The sequence below is a fragment of the Helicoverpa armigera genome, chromosome 7 (genome assembly GCF_030705265.1).
Source record: "Helicoverpa armigera isolate CAAS_96S chromosome 7, ASM3070526v1, whole genome shotgun sequence".
Taxonomy (NCBI): domain Eukaryota; kingdom Metazoa; phylum Arthropoda; class Insecta; order Lepidoptera; family Noctuidae; genus Helicoverpa; species Helicoverpa armigera.
Window position 1 is genome coordinate 8,455,145 of NC_087126.1, and position 15,710 is coordinate 8,470,854.

The following is a 15,710-nucleotide window of genomic DNA, read 5'->3' on the forward strand; positions in this document are numbered from 1 at the left end:
AACAATTTGACTGACCGACTTATTTTCCTGCAGAAAATCACGGTAGTATAATATATTTAGGTACGTGACGCAGAAAGAATAAAAAAAAGGTTGCATCATCTCCCATCAAATTGTTTTGAATCTAGAATAAATTTTTGTTCTGAAGAAAAAATCTGTTCTGGTCTGTAACTGAAGTCATGGATAAAAATGTTCGTATATGTTTATATCACGATAAACAGTTTCGCTAAGCTATATCTAGACTGTCTCGTAAAAGTCTGCACATTGATTTAGTACTAAACCTCCCACGTTGTATTTAAATCTCTTTTCAATGAATTCGCAGTAAAAAACAAACTATTTGTCAAATAGGTATCGTTTATTTTTATTGACGCATTTTATGTAATCTTGTAATATATTTATCCAATAATTTAGCTTACATAAATTCTAACTAGAAAGCAATGAATGGGAATTAGACTGAACAAAAATCTTGTTATACAGATTCCAATCAGACAATTTAACCAAATATTTCCGAGTATGACACATACATTGGTAGAACAATTTCCTACTTGAGACATCTTTCAAATAACTATCATTTTAATATGGACCTAAAACCGCATCATTTGAATAATCACAAGTCTTGGCTACCTCAAGCCTATTCCCAGACAAATTAAAATGCCGAAAGCCCTATAAAAAGTAACGATCAATTGCTCTAAGAATAAATAGGTAGGCTCATGGCATGACACCTGCGTGATCTAATTTCACGTGCCAAGCGCTAACTATAGTCTGTTTACTGTACCTGCACACTACAAACTTTTAGTCGGCCGATAGTTAGTTTGGATCAAAAATCTGCGAGAAGCTGTGAGTATAGCTATCACCTTTAGATGCTGATTATCTTCAAAACCACGAGGGTAGCAATGGGTGGGACAACTAATGGTAGCTAGTAGCAATTAGGTAGTAACTCTCTATATGTATTTCGAGGGGATCGGTAAAGAGTGACAGCCATTCTGACGGTCACGAAAACTTTGATAGGTATCATTTTATTGTTTTTAAATTTTGTCACAACTATCAGCCGAGTTTTTGGTTGGCAGTTTGCGGCTAGGTATTTTTAGTGTTTATGTTCTGCTCATGCGTACGATAATAGCCTCGGTCAAAACTCCCGAGGAGTGAAGGCTGGACAGCTAACAGAATTATTAAGTGATCACGATTGGATTTATTTGACCATTTTACAATAATCGAGACTTGAATAGTAGATACAGCAGGACACTGGCAGATTTACTTAAGAACTTGACTTAAAAATTTTAAGGGCAGGCTCTTTAAAATTTAAGCAAATTTAATAGTTAGTAATTTTCTTAAATTAGGTACCTCTTCTAGGACTTCCTTTTAAAATGTCTTGTCAAAGTTATAATTTTGAAAAAGCCAGTCAAGGCTTTAAATTATTATTTTAAGGAAAAAAACTCAGTATCCTCCCAGACGAAAAAACGCACAAAATAAGACGAAACGAGGAAAACGCATAGGTAGGTACTGATTAAAGAAATACGCTACAATATTTTATTTTCATAGGCATTTAACTTATCTTATTTCCTGTGTAAAACCACAAATGTTTTGAAATATACAACATCGCTGTAACAGAAAATATCCAATAGCAGGAAATCGTAAATTCCAAAGCTTCTTTCATTGGTTTGTTACTTTTAATTATAAGTAGTAAAAATTATTACTAATAATTAAGTATTAATGACTTATCATAAATATTTGACGTAATTTAATTCAAAAAGTAAAATTAAATGAAACAGGCCTAATGAATAAAGTTTTTAAATAAGTTGTAAATAAAATAAGTTTTTTTTTTGTAACATTTGAAATGACCATAGTTATAGCTATCATGAAATAAACAGATGTGCTTATGATGATGATGAGGGCGATAAAATTATTGATAATAAATCTATCAAAGAAATAGAAACACACAATAGGTACTAAAATTACTTTGATATTACAATAATTCATACACAGGGTAATAAAAATATACGAGAAGTATTTGCAACAGAAATTAAAACTAATAACTTAATAAGCTATCTATTACTTATATCATAAAGAGGAAATATTTTTATTTGTGTGGGCAAACTCAAAAACTGTTGGTCCGATCGAAAAAAATTCTTTCACTGTTGGACAACAAAGTTCACTCTTTTTTGTTTTGTTTTATTTATTGAAGGGTTACTCTTCCCGAGTAACATAGGTCATATAATGTATGTACATATTTTATCCCGGGACAGACAGTATTTCTCCGTGAAAACGGCTGTCTTCAAATAAGCGTCTAATACATACAGTACTAAAGTATGTACAATAAAGTTCTATAGCCGGGTCGCCTTGCGCAGCTTTTTGTCCTTTTTGTTATCTAGTTCCGCTAAGATAACAGCCGCATACAATATTTTCCACTGCTCTATAAAGTGTGAGGATGTCTAAAAATATAAATACGATATTTTTATCTATTCTAATTTGAACTTTTCTATTCATAGAAAGAAAGTTCAACTAAAAAAAAAATGTGTCAGTGACATGGGACTTTACCAAACCTTTATCAAATTAAGGCACATGAGATAAGGATGACAAAGTTTTATCGATATCGACAGTTGACTAACACCAAATTCCTAAAAAGTCAGACAAATGTTGTATTTCAGTGATGTAACTTCCACACTAAAGCGATAAACGCTGAATACTCTATACGTAACCTATCATCGATCACTGTAAACAATGTGCAACTCCACGCACTGAAATGTTACTGGTTTTTTTTTCCTTACTGACTGGCGTGTGCTTTTAAACATGGCAGCGAGCGGGCGCCGTCGCTTAGTGTACTCGCAACCGGTGTCGGGGGCACGCGTCAACGCCTCTCATTACAAACTGCGGACATCAATAAATAAAACCAACAAATAAAACAAATGTGCCAAAGGAATACTATTCTAATTTCAAAAACTTTGTGTTCAAAAAACGCGCGAGTGAGTGTTCGACGCGTTCGTATGGATTTCAATTAGCCGGCGCTACGGAGCATTCCAAATTATTAGAATTTGTCAAGGTCCGTAAAAAGATTTAATTGTATTGGTGTGAAATTGTGCGCTTTCGTATCCTGATTCACGTGGTCTGAAGGTGAGTGACATCTCGTGAGCCTAGTCTAGTCACAGCTTTATTTTTAACACAAGAACGCTAGGATGCGCAGACGCAACTATTTTTGGTTCACGGTGCGTTCACACCTATATTCTAAACTACATTCTCATGTTACACAAGAAAATAATACAGTGTACAAACATAGAACTGCATCCGAGTGAATTTCTAGCAAAAAATATACATTCAAGAGAGTTCTCATGAATAAATAGGAACATTGCCAAATCGTAAAAAAAATACAGATTATGTCACTGTGGAAAGTATTTACATGCAATTTACATTAATTTTATTCAGCTAGGTATTCACAATTGTTTCACCAAACTTGATAAGCACATCGGTACTATATATGTAAACTAAAACACTAATTATGTAGATAAGTACCTATTTAATAAACACTTATTTATGTAAATAAACAAATTTTATAAGTTTAAGAAAAATGCAATGAAATCTCATTTATCAGTAACAAAACAGTAGTTCATTAAAACGAGTAAATAAATTAGAATACAATATAATGGCTCTCTATCTTAATTAACCATTTAGGTATATAAAAGAAATGTTGATTGGCTTTTTATTTACCTACCTATATTATGCGTATGTTTAATGAGTTCATTCACTTTGAAGCAGTGATTAACAAGAATTAAGAATGTCATTAAAAATATTAATAAGAACTATGGTTAGTGTAATTAAATCAAATCTATAATTATCAAATTCAGACGTAAACTACACATGAACCAAAAAAACTATTATTTTTTCTCGTTTTGGTAGTAGGTACCTACCTTATTTTGTATATTTCAGGAAATGCTTCATTTTAACAAAGATCTCATATATTTTAACAACTAATCTAGCTATAAAGTTTTTATTGATTCTCATTCACTATTTACACATCATCCAATCATAGTAATTTATTTAATGACCACATAAAGTGAATAAACGACGCACAATATTTATTCTATAAGTAACTTAATTCTTCTGCAAATTGATTTCATTTTATCATAGAAAATCGCAGTTCTTAATTAGGTACATATGGTAAATATTATCGATCGAAGGAGTTGACCTTTTGGGATCACTGTTATAAGTCTGAAAAAGTCGAACAACCCAATACAATTCACAATTTTTTTTTCTCAAATTTTTTCAAAAATGTTGCATTACTTACAAGTAAATGTATTTACAACACATATTTTTTTAAATATTTGTACCCTTATAAACACCAGTGGCCAGTGTCAATCATTATAACACTGTCATATAGGTGCCACAGACAAAAAACTGCTAGCGTTCGAGACCTTGAATTAAAAAAAAAACTAGTTTCATTCGCGAACGGACCAAACCGCGATGTTTTTGATTCGTGGGCGCGACCTAACGCGACCTTTAGTGACGAAAGATATCATTTATATTTACATTTAGCATAATATTGATTTATAGAATAATGTTTTACATTATGTAGATATGAATCATGGTAGACATACAAGTTCAAGGGCAGACTGGCTCGGTTTGAATAAAAAAAAATACGTATTTCAATTTAGAAATATGTTAGTGGTACTTCTATATTTACTTATCTGTACAAACCAGACTTTAATGTTGAAAAATCCATGAGGATAATTCACACGTACTTTTATTATGAGGATACTCACTCAAATAATTCAAATCCCAATTATAACTTTATCAAGTTATTTTCCTGCAAACATAAAAAAAATATTCGAAGATTAGTCATGTGTAAATAAATGCATGTTTACTTGGCTCAGATAATAAACTGTCCTAAAAAGATAACCACAATTTTTGGAACTTACTACTGGTTGGTAATAAATCCTTCTTGGAACAAAATTATAAATTTAATTTCTTTTTTTTTCTTAATTTAAATAAAGAATATAATATTCCCGTGACACATTAAGAACGCATTAAAAGCACGTTCTGTATAGCAAGCGTTATTTATCTTATCTATAGTCTAATTCTAGTTCAAACACGTGTATTAAAGTATTTGCATTGAGTCTGATGACCCGTGCATGACCACAATATATAAACGCATACGTATATTCAAATGCATGTAATAGAGTCACTCATAAAATTGCGGTTTTGTGATGATGAAGTTATAAAATATAATTTGCATGTCGTCTCGTGATAGTCTTTAAAATCGTGCTCTAATGAATGTCTCTCCTCATATTTTCCTTAAAAAATCATGTAAAGAGTTGCTACCTAATTGCTGCCAGCTGCCATTAGTTGCTACCAATTGCTACCCTCGTGGTTTTACACACTTAAAATTGTAAAGCTTAAATGCAAATCCAGAAATTGCGTATATTTCTTCCTCAGTTTGTTATATTTAATTAAACGATTTATGCCTCATATAAATACTAATAAGAAAAATGTTCTATTCAAAGTTAATTCGTAAATGGAACCTTCAATTAGTTTTCAAGAACATATATCTGCTGACTAACCGATCTTAAACCCACACTATACAATCAATGTGCACCAAAGCAATAAACTATTGACCTGCCATTTAAAATGGACTGCAATCACTCTATTTACGGCTTTATTGCATTCTTAAATTGTACGCGTATGTGACTCATGTTCTTAAACACTGCTAATACTTTAGAATTCTTTAGATAAAAGCTAATCTGTAAGAAATCCCACACGACGTATTTATAAGGTTGACTTAATGATCTAATAGACTTCAAATGACTAGTGCAGTTTGGGCGCTGTATCTGCGGATTGCAATAACCGATCCATCTTTCCTTTTTCAATTAGGGATTGGCGTAATTTATATGAAGCTATAAACTTCAATCTCCAGTCGCAAAACGAATGATGGTTCGGGTATTGTAATCCGTAGGGAGTTGAGTCTACTTTGAATAGGTCTTAATTGTTCCTGATTCGGTAGGAGTGACTCATATTTTTTTCACATATATGTATAGAACGTGCGTGCGATAGGAAGTGTCCTTCTGAATATGGTAATGCAAATTAATTGTTTATTTATCTATCTTTAGTAGTCATAGAAAGTCATCGTTTTCAATGAGGAAAAGAGTAATATTGTAAAAATAAATAGGCAGTTGAAAAATGACTCCACTCTAAAAAATATACATTTCTTTAAAAGCTGAAAAGCACCACATTAAAGTAAGTATTTAGGCCTTAGTCAATGGCTAAAAAGACCCACCCATTTTCAATTGCGTGTTTTCCATCAGTTAGTGACTAACAATGCCTATTAGGTCATCCATTTCCTAATTAGACTGTCTGCGAATTTTTGGACTGTAAAAATAATTTAGTTTTTAAAACTTAAGTTCGGTAACCTTTAAAAAGCTAAACAAAATGACATTACGACAATAGTTGTCTTGTCTTTATCCATATGGTAGACACATTGTTAATAATTAGCTGTCCCATCTTGATCAATTCTTATTTTCTTTTTAAATGTAAAAAGTAACACTCCATCTGACAGGCCGAGACCATAAAGCTGCCTCTATCTTTTTAGGGTTCCGTAGCCAAAATGGCAAAAACGGAACCCTTATAGTTTCGTCATGTCCGTCTGTCCGTCTGTCCGTCTGTCCGTCTGTCACAGCCGATTTACTCGGAAACTATAAGTACTACAGTGATGAAATTTGATGGGAATATGTGTTGTATGAACCGCTACAAAAATATGACACTAAATAGTAAAAAAAAGAATTGGGGGTAGGGCCCCCCATACATGTAACTGAGGGATGAAATTTTTTTTTTCGATGTACATACCCGTGTGGGGTATCAATGGAAAGGTCTTTTAAAATGATATAAAGTTTTCTAAAAAACATTTTTCTTAAAGTGAACGGTTTTTGAGATATCAGCTCTCAAAGTCGTAAAAAGTATGTCCCCCCCCCTCTATTTTTATAACTACGGGGTATAAAATTCTAAAAAAAATAGAGGTGATGCATGCTAATTAACTCTTTCAACGATTTTTGGTTTGATCAAAGTATCTCTTATAGTTTTTGAGATAGGTTGATTTAACTGTAATTTACGGAACCCTTCGTGCACGAGTCCGACTCGCACTTGGCCGGTTTTTTTTTTTACTATAATTACTTCTTAAAGTGAATGACTTAATTTAACGCTAACCGATCGACATGCTTGGAACTAAGCAATTTATTCCTAACGACCGACGTGACGGCCGTGAAATTTTTAAACTGCAAATCATAGACATAATGGTTTTATAGACGTAGATGATATAAAAAACTATGTTGTGATGGAAGTAGGGATTTCCAGCGTACCGTATTCTTGCAGTAGGTAAGTCATTAGGCACGGTTCTTAGTAATTTTATAGACGCTCTAGCTTCTGCCCGCAGTTTAACCCGCGTTCCGTTGAAACTACTCCGTGCACCTGGATAAAAAGTAGCGATAAGTGAGCTATCTGACACTGAAATATTTTTTCAAATTGAATAAGTAGTTCCTGAGATAAGCGATTTCAAGCAAAAAATAAACGACGAAACTCTTCAGCTTTATAAAAAAAGATACAGATTTTATACTTGTATTACAAAAAAGTGTCTCTAAACTCTTTTTGTAAATCCATCGAATTGAACTTCTTTGAACTGAAACTGGTCATATGAAGCTTTAAAGCTACACAAGGAAAATCGTATTGATTGGTTCTACTTATATGGGAAAACCCAGCTCCTGGTAGTTCAGTCCCCTCCCTTATACATTTAGTTAGGCACATGTACCGTAGTCTTGGTAGATATTTGAAACAGTTATTTGAACTAGCTGAGACATTTATTAGATGTACATACACATACTTTTTTTACTTTAGTAGAAAAATAATAAGTAGAAAAAAAATGTGTCTTGAATGATGAAACCAACATATTATGTAATTAAATAGATAAACGATATTTGTACAATTGGCTTGTCTGACTGAAACCTTAATTAAATGCTATATCTTAATGTTCTATTTTTATACACTCTTCATTGAAATGCCCACATTTAGTAGTCCTTAAGTTTTTAACACATTTACAATACCAGTAGGTAAGCAGGATGTCTCCAATAAATATTTGATTCATAAATTGCAAAGATAGCGTTATTACATCATGAAATTTAACTGATATCGATTCATAAATATTAAATAATAATAAAATGTTATCGTCCGATATCCTACTACTGCGCAATATAATGTTATTAGGAAGCCACAAAACGAGTATTCAAACAAATACTTGACATGCTCCACATTGCTTTTCAAATTCGCATACAGACACCATTCACGTTCACTAACTAAATTGATTATACGATTGAATTATGATCACTTTGACCGTGACATTACCAAATGTCGAGTGTCCCCAAAATATAGCTCGTGCTGAGTAAATTCGATAAAATCTACTTTTTATTACCTACGTGCATTTTTCGCAAAAATATAGGTTTTCGTTGCCAAATTACAGGCCTTGACAATGATAGCGAAACTGTGACGGAAATTCGAAAATAGAAGCTTATTTTAAAAATGTTTAGGTACATATTCCCCTTAACACACATGGAAGAAAAAAGGTTCGTTCAGTGTGGTGGAGCGTGCCTTCCGACAAACAAATAGAAGCGCCGCCCGCTCATTCACAACCATGAAATATGATCATTAAAAAAAAAGTTTCATCCCAAACTAATATCTATGGCGATAATTCTCGGAAGTCCCACCCCTAGCGTGGGACACAAGAAAAAAATCGGAGCCTTTGAAAATAAACACACTGTTTGGCGCCAAATTCTATGGGGTGTAAAAGGCCATTCATTTTTAAATTACACACCGCCGATAAACGAGGGAACTATTTTTTGTCCTGTTACAGCTATTCATAGATTTCTCATTAAGATTATTTCAGTTAATTGTATGAGAAGAGATAATTATTTCCTGGTGGGTTACGTCAAACTGTTTTTAAACAATACTTTTTTTCGTGACATAATGTGTTGCGCAGATTATTTAATCCTGCAAACTAGACAGCACTGGTGTTTACGAAGGCTATAGATATAGATAGTGGTTTAGGAGGAGCGTGTGAAATCCAAACATACCAGCTCTGTTGATCCAACATCACCGGTGACCAATCTGTGGCATACAAGCAGGTTTATCCTATTATCACATACTTATACATGCTAGTATATACAAAGTCATGTGATTAGCGAAACTGTGCGAGGCAGAAATCCGAGCGTTAATAAATTAGCAAATCAAAACCGGTTTTATACTGAATCAATAATTTCCGCAGTTTCAATTCAAGTTTCCAAGTTTGATAGTAAAGATACAATTTAGGTGCTAAATACTTACAAAGTATTTACGACATGTAATCTTGCACATATTTTATCGGAATATTTAGTGCTTACACTTGGCCTTACTTATCAGGATAATAAAATTCTAAATTGCATTTATGCGTCTCAATTATCTCTGTATTGGCGATTATCACAACGTACGAGTAGGTGCTGCTATCTAGCAGATAGGGATTATACAATAAAGTTTTTTATAAGGATTAAGGAAATATTTGGAAGCATCATCAAAACAATTCTCATAATCGGTTTGAAGCAGCTAAGAAACTATGGTTGCCGCAAATAACCCGAAACATGCCGTATATTCTATTCTGTCCAGTCCAAAATCTTTGAAAATCGTCGATAATGAGTACTAAAGAAACCTGTAAACCTGCTCTAGTCGTCTTTTATTCATAGCTTTACCACAAGCTTCCAAAACGTCCGATTTATACATGCTCTATTTGCTTTCGATCTTAAATTCAGACGACGGAAAATTTGCCTAGAGCCAGACTCGTTGAAAAACCCGTTGTCTATGAATAATGCAGACTAAAATGATGGCGCCGAAGAATATTACGATATCAAAGTCTCGAACATTTAACAGAAAAATAAACCACAGTAAAATCTTAACAAAAACAATAATAGTTGTTTTTTAATGTCCGTTTATCGAACATGCAAGAGCAGAGGTCACGGTCTCAGATAACTTGAACGAATAAGGTTGAAATGAAAATATTGATAACAGTGATTTTTATAAACTTGTGTATAATCATGAGAATTTCATCATCATCATCATCTAGGATTGATATTTTCGTCAGCTTTTTACTAACGTTGTAGATTTGTGAGTGAATTGTTCTAGAATGCTGTCCAAAATATTTCAAAACTAGTTTTAGTTTTTTGGCTCATATTATTTTTCTTTTGTATTTGTTCGCGTATCATAACAATATAAATATATAGAGAACATAAATATAAAAGTATGTACTAATAGATGAAATATGCATCGGAAAATTACCAAATAAAGGTCGACGGTTTCCAATTGTACTTGTAATTTTTACTCTGGAGAGGAATTCTTCATAATCGTCTCGAAATCTATAGCGAAGTGGGAACATTTAATTACTCATTTGTTTCTATCTATCTATCTAGTAATATCAGTCAAGTATATTTATAAAAATATTTCGATACTTTCGGAATTTTTGGAAAGTAGCTTCCACCACATTCTTTACAAATTATAACATTTTAAGTATATTTCTACTCTAATCTTTATATATTTTACTTTTACTTTTAATATCTGGCTGGGTATATCCTGGGACTAACTACTATTGATTTGTTGTTGTTACAGCCTTTTTTTTATCGTCCCACTGCTGGGCACAGGCGTCTTATCACACGCAGAAGAAAGCTTTTAAGCTGTACTTACCATACATAGACAAAATCTACCTAGACATTGACCTCGGGGCACTCCAACAAACCGATCTGACGTCAAATACGACCTCACACTCAATACGTCATCGTTGACACCAATAACCGTAATAATATCTATTATCACTCTTTTGTTAACGACTAACATAACATAATTGACGTCTATTAACTAAATCATAGTAATTGAATGACAATAGATAGCACAACGGTCATATACCACCAAAATCTATACTTAATATTTAAAAGCTGAAAAGTTTGTTTGTTCGTTTGTTTGTTTGCTTGAACGCGCTAATCTCAGGAGTTATTGGTCCAATTTGAAAAATTCCTTTAGTGTTACATAGGCCATTCATCGAGAAAGGCTGTAGGCTCTTTTTCCAGGTTCGTTAAGAAGTTCCCGTGGGCGCAATCGCCGGCAGAAGCTAGTTACCAATTTTAGTCGGGTTTAATGTCCTTTGTTCAGTTCTAGCCTATTTAGAGGTCTGTGGCTCTTCCGCAAAAATCTGACGCACCTAATTAGAACTGTCTTTATTAAAGAAATGAAGTTGGCACGAACTAGGCGTGTCTATATATTCGGCGGTCACCAACCCGCTGGCCCAGTGATGTATTTACCCAGTTATTAAAAAAATGTCTACGAAAGACTACCATGACTAATGAAAACATGATATATCATTAAGACACGTTTTCAACTAACACGTTAGTATTTTATCGAAACTATGGTGAGGAAAAAAAAATATAAAAAATATTTCAAATGTTAGATTAAAAAAATGTCAGCGTTGACCAAAGAATAACCAGAAATGTTTTGTATAGGTAACATTTTATTCGATGAATATCTTACGTGCTTTGGATACTACTGCTTGGAGATTAGAAAATCTAACAAAAAGTATTAAAACAACTCAATCCAAAATGTGGGTTATAAACACACATTCCACAGAAAACCCCACAAGATATTTTGAATATATTATTATGACAAATGATAATCCGCTACAAAAATGAAGCTATTCGAAGACATATCTTATGTGGTTAATATGTAGATATGAGATTCTGATGTATCTTTATAATCAAACATAGTAATTTTTACTTCTCGCTTCGGTATGTAGACAGCGAAGTAAGACAATTATTGTGAGAGCTTTTTAACACTCTAAGATGTTTAATTCCAAATGCCAGCATAACCATTTTTTGCCAATGAGTCTATGAGCTTAACTTTAAGCTTCCCATCTTAAACGATTGTGGGCAACGTAAGACAGGGCCTAGAGAATTAAGACAGTTTGTCTGAACAAAGATACAAAATTAACTGTCTTCAAGAAATACAATGTATAATATTTACTCAGCTGCAATGTAGGGCATGATCACGGACACGGCTCTAGACATCAAACCAGTCTAGCAATCAATGTAAAGTCATTTACAAGGATTCTTAACTACCATAGAAGGCTCTCCGTCAGGTCACAGACTGCGTGAAACAGACTCGTAATATTTATAGCTATCACACGATGATTTATGCGAAACCCGCCTTAGAACTGAGGCAAATCTACGCAGTCCTTTGAGAATCGTGGACCTTGAGAATAACTTTGAATAATCAGTTGTTTCACTTTTTTATGATATCGCAAAACATCTTCACTAATTGGTATAATCTGTAACTATCATTGTTACGCTTACACGTATAAAATTAAACTCAAATTGTATTTTATATCCACGGATATTTATATTCACGATACTTTATATAAAATTGCGGGAACTTTCAGTCAGTGAAACTGAATAACACCTCGTTAGATGAGACGCATACGGGGAGTTCTAAAATCAAATGCAAAAAACTACACGTGTATCTATGGAATGACCTGCCTGCACTGGACTAATGAGTTTAGCACTAAAAAGTTTGTATAGCTACCTTTTTTGCTGTCAGACGATGTATCGTTTATTGACCGGCCATGAATACACATGTTTTGGTTTGGCGTTTTTTATGTGCTACAATTAACAACCGTGCTATTTAATTATTTTTATATTTCGGTGTAAACAGACTTTTTTTATTTTTTGTCCACACATACTTTGATGTCTTGGTTTTCAGAGTTTCGTCAAAAGTGCTTAATTGAGACTGGTTATCATAATTGTGTTTCTGCTCTTTTATAATGATCCAACCAAGGAATAGAGCCTTGGATTTTAAGAGTTTTTTTATTATTTTTGTAGTTACATAATATTGTGTAATGTTGTGCAATGTTGTAAAATAGTCATGTGACATGCAAATTACTATATTTTCTCAACGATTTAATTATTCGATGTCCTTAGGACAGGAGTTAGCAACATACAAAATCAAGATCTAAAATATTTTTTTCTTCATAGTATAAGGTAGCAACGGACCAGTAAATACAGACTCATTTCATCTTTTAGTATAATCGTGCTGTAGCTTCAGCTTCTAATGCTATCCATCCATTTTGACAACCCTATCAATTGAGTGGTTACTTACCAAATAATATGAATTGTTTTTTTTTTTTGTAAATAGACCTGGCCGAAACTTTTGAACATTGTACTAAATAGTTAGAGATACTAAAGACTTACTTAGATCTGTAAGAAAACAATGTAGCAGGGATCATGATAAAACAAAATACATATTATCAGTATTCAATCATAAGTTCGATTCCTGATATATAAAACCTGCTACACCGGTGTCTTGAATGACATAGAACTTGAAAATTAACATAGCTTTATGAGATATAAACATAATCATAAGATTATTTAACACAGTTACCGATCAACTGGCGTAAGCAAAGCAAGTGATTTGTGTACCTCGTGACTTTAATGTATCTTTAAGTACTTTTGTGTTCTAACTAGGTGTGATTTTAACAGCTTTTCAAGGTAGGTAAGTAAGTCTTGATGTAGACGTCCTTCTAAAGGGCAAACGTTTCTATGTCATTTTTCCCAATAAAAATCTACAATATCCATTTTTCAAACTCATACAGACAATATTAATGATATGTGATATTATCTTTCTCTCCACTCAATCAATCGTTACAGAGCCATTTCTGGGGGAGAACTATATACTGTCATCAGTCTCTTGTAAGCAAGAAGTTAAGCTCTAGAACAAATAAGACCTCGTTTATATTTTGTCTTCTAACTATGCTGACACGGTCAAGTTCAAGATGCGTCCTTAGCAACGATAGCGTTTCGAACATTGTTCGAATTCGAGAATTATGTTAATTAACGATTTAGTGTTGACACGCTTTCTGTTTATTCGATTATATTTTAATCGATTCTAAATACAAATCTTACAATTCTTGATGAGCCACGCCCATTAGCTATTGTACCTATTTGTTCATATCGAGTATTTGAGTTGACATGCAAAATCAAATATTGTCATCATACAGGTATTCTAATTATATGCACGTCGCGATATTGGATAATTTGTTATTCTAGTCGTACAAATGCGAATAGCTAGACGGATACTAGCGAGTGACACACCCTCAAACAAGCATCTTTAGCACAAGCTTTAGCGATATCGATATTTATTTAAGGCCAGTCTAAAAAAATAACTTTATTATTTCTGGTTACAAAAGTATTCGAATTTAATTGTTTTTTGAATTCTAGTTAAGTACAGCGGGATGTTAAATAACCTAAACAGATGACAGCAAAGTCTAGCTTAATTTTAGGCTTACATCATTTACATAGGTGTATGCTAAGATCATTTTGTTTTATATAATAACGTACTTACTATAAATAATGTGTTTTGCAACAAGTAAGGTAACGGGACATTACAAGTAAAGATATCGCAAATAACTTTTCCATTGTAGGTAATTTATCAACGAACTTAAGGTATAAATCATACATAACGCTCACTTATCATTCATTTCATTTGAACATGTCAGAGGTCGAGCATAAAGCGAATAATAATGAAGAGTTTAAAAGATTTTAAATGCTGAATTGTTGCCCGTTGTATGTAATAAAAAGATAAGTAAATGATGGCGCCCCAGTTAAATATTTTTTGTCTAAAAAATACGATAGGTGTTATACAAGTCTGTACGTTACGAGTAATTTTTTATTTGATTGCCCCGGTAAAAATTTATTTTAGCCAATGTTTTATAATTAAAAACAACCAGTCGTCCAGTCGAAAACTGATCCAAATCTACTCGATACACATAGACATAGGTAAAGTAAATGCGGCCAAACCCGATTGAACCCAACTCCGTGTAGAAGCTGGTTTTTGAAAGTTCAAATGGAAATTTACCGTCAATAAACAGAAATATCATAAAGGCTTATTGTTTTCCTTTTTTGCGGTAATAATTTGTTACTATCTACAGAACGTTGACCGTTAACGTCGACTTAAGGGTCCCAGATGGCCCTCAATGACTGTAAACAATATTGTTTTACTTTTCATTGTACTTATGACATTATCGAGGCATGTTGGTTGCCAGCTGACGTAGTGTCGCGCAAATGTCAAAACCATAGAGGTCGAAAAGTTTAGGTTTCAAATTGTATTCGGTAAAGCAATTAAATAGTCTGTTTAGTTGGTTGTTAGGTTGTAAAAATGGACAATATGATTATAAAACGTTTCTAAAAAAATAATGTCAGTTGTTTTAGATTTTACGTATGGACATTTCAGGTACAAGAACCTGTATTTTAGTCTAAGTAAATGCAATAATATAAATTATACAAAGTACTAAACTCATAACAGTACAAATTAACCACGCCTCTAACACGTGTTAATCACAAACCAATTAATCAACAGCCCAGCATCCCCCAAAGGAGTTATTCCCAATTTGTCATTAGTACCGATTGGTCACCAACTATTTTTTCCATACACCAAATCTCAATTGGTCATTCGAGCAAAATAAATAATTTAATATTTAAATTTTGAGTTCCGATTCGTCCCCGCATAAAATTTCACGTATCAGAGTACCGTCAGAAATAAAAGTGTTAGAAGAAATTTTAAATGAAAAACTTCGATGTAGGTAAAGGTATAGCTCTCATATAAATATAATAACATTTACATTAAAA

The 15,710-nt window shown here is 32.9% G+C and overlaps 1 protein-coding gene across 4 annotated transcripts in view; it reads left to right on the forward strand.

Moving 5' to 3' along the window:
• Positions 1 to 2,717: 2,717 nt before the first annotated feature.
• Positions 2,718 to 15,710, forward strand: part of LOC110371940 (monocarboxylate transporter 3) — a 36,514-nt gene continuing 23,521 nt past the window's right edge. The window contains exon 1 of one of the 4 annotated variants that reach the window (XM_064035432.1): positions 2,718 to 3,034. The gene's annotated coding sequence lies outside the window, so the exon portion shown is untranslated. Of the gene's footprint in view, positions 3,106 to 13,421; positions 13,579 to 15,710 lie in introns of those variants that run through there. The other 3 variants (XM_064035430.1, XM_064035431.1, XM_064035433.1) reach the window with 3 other exon arrangements.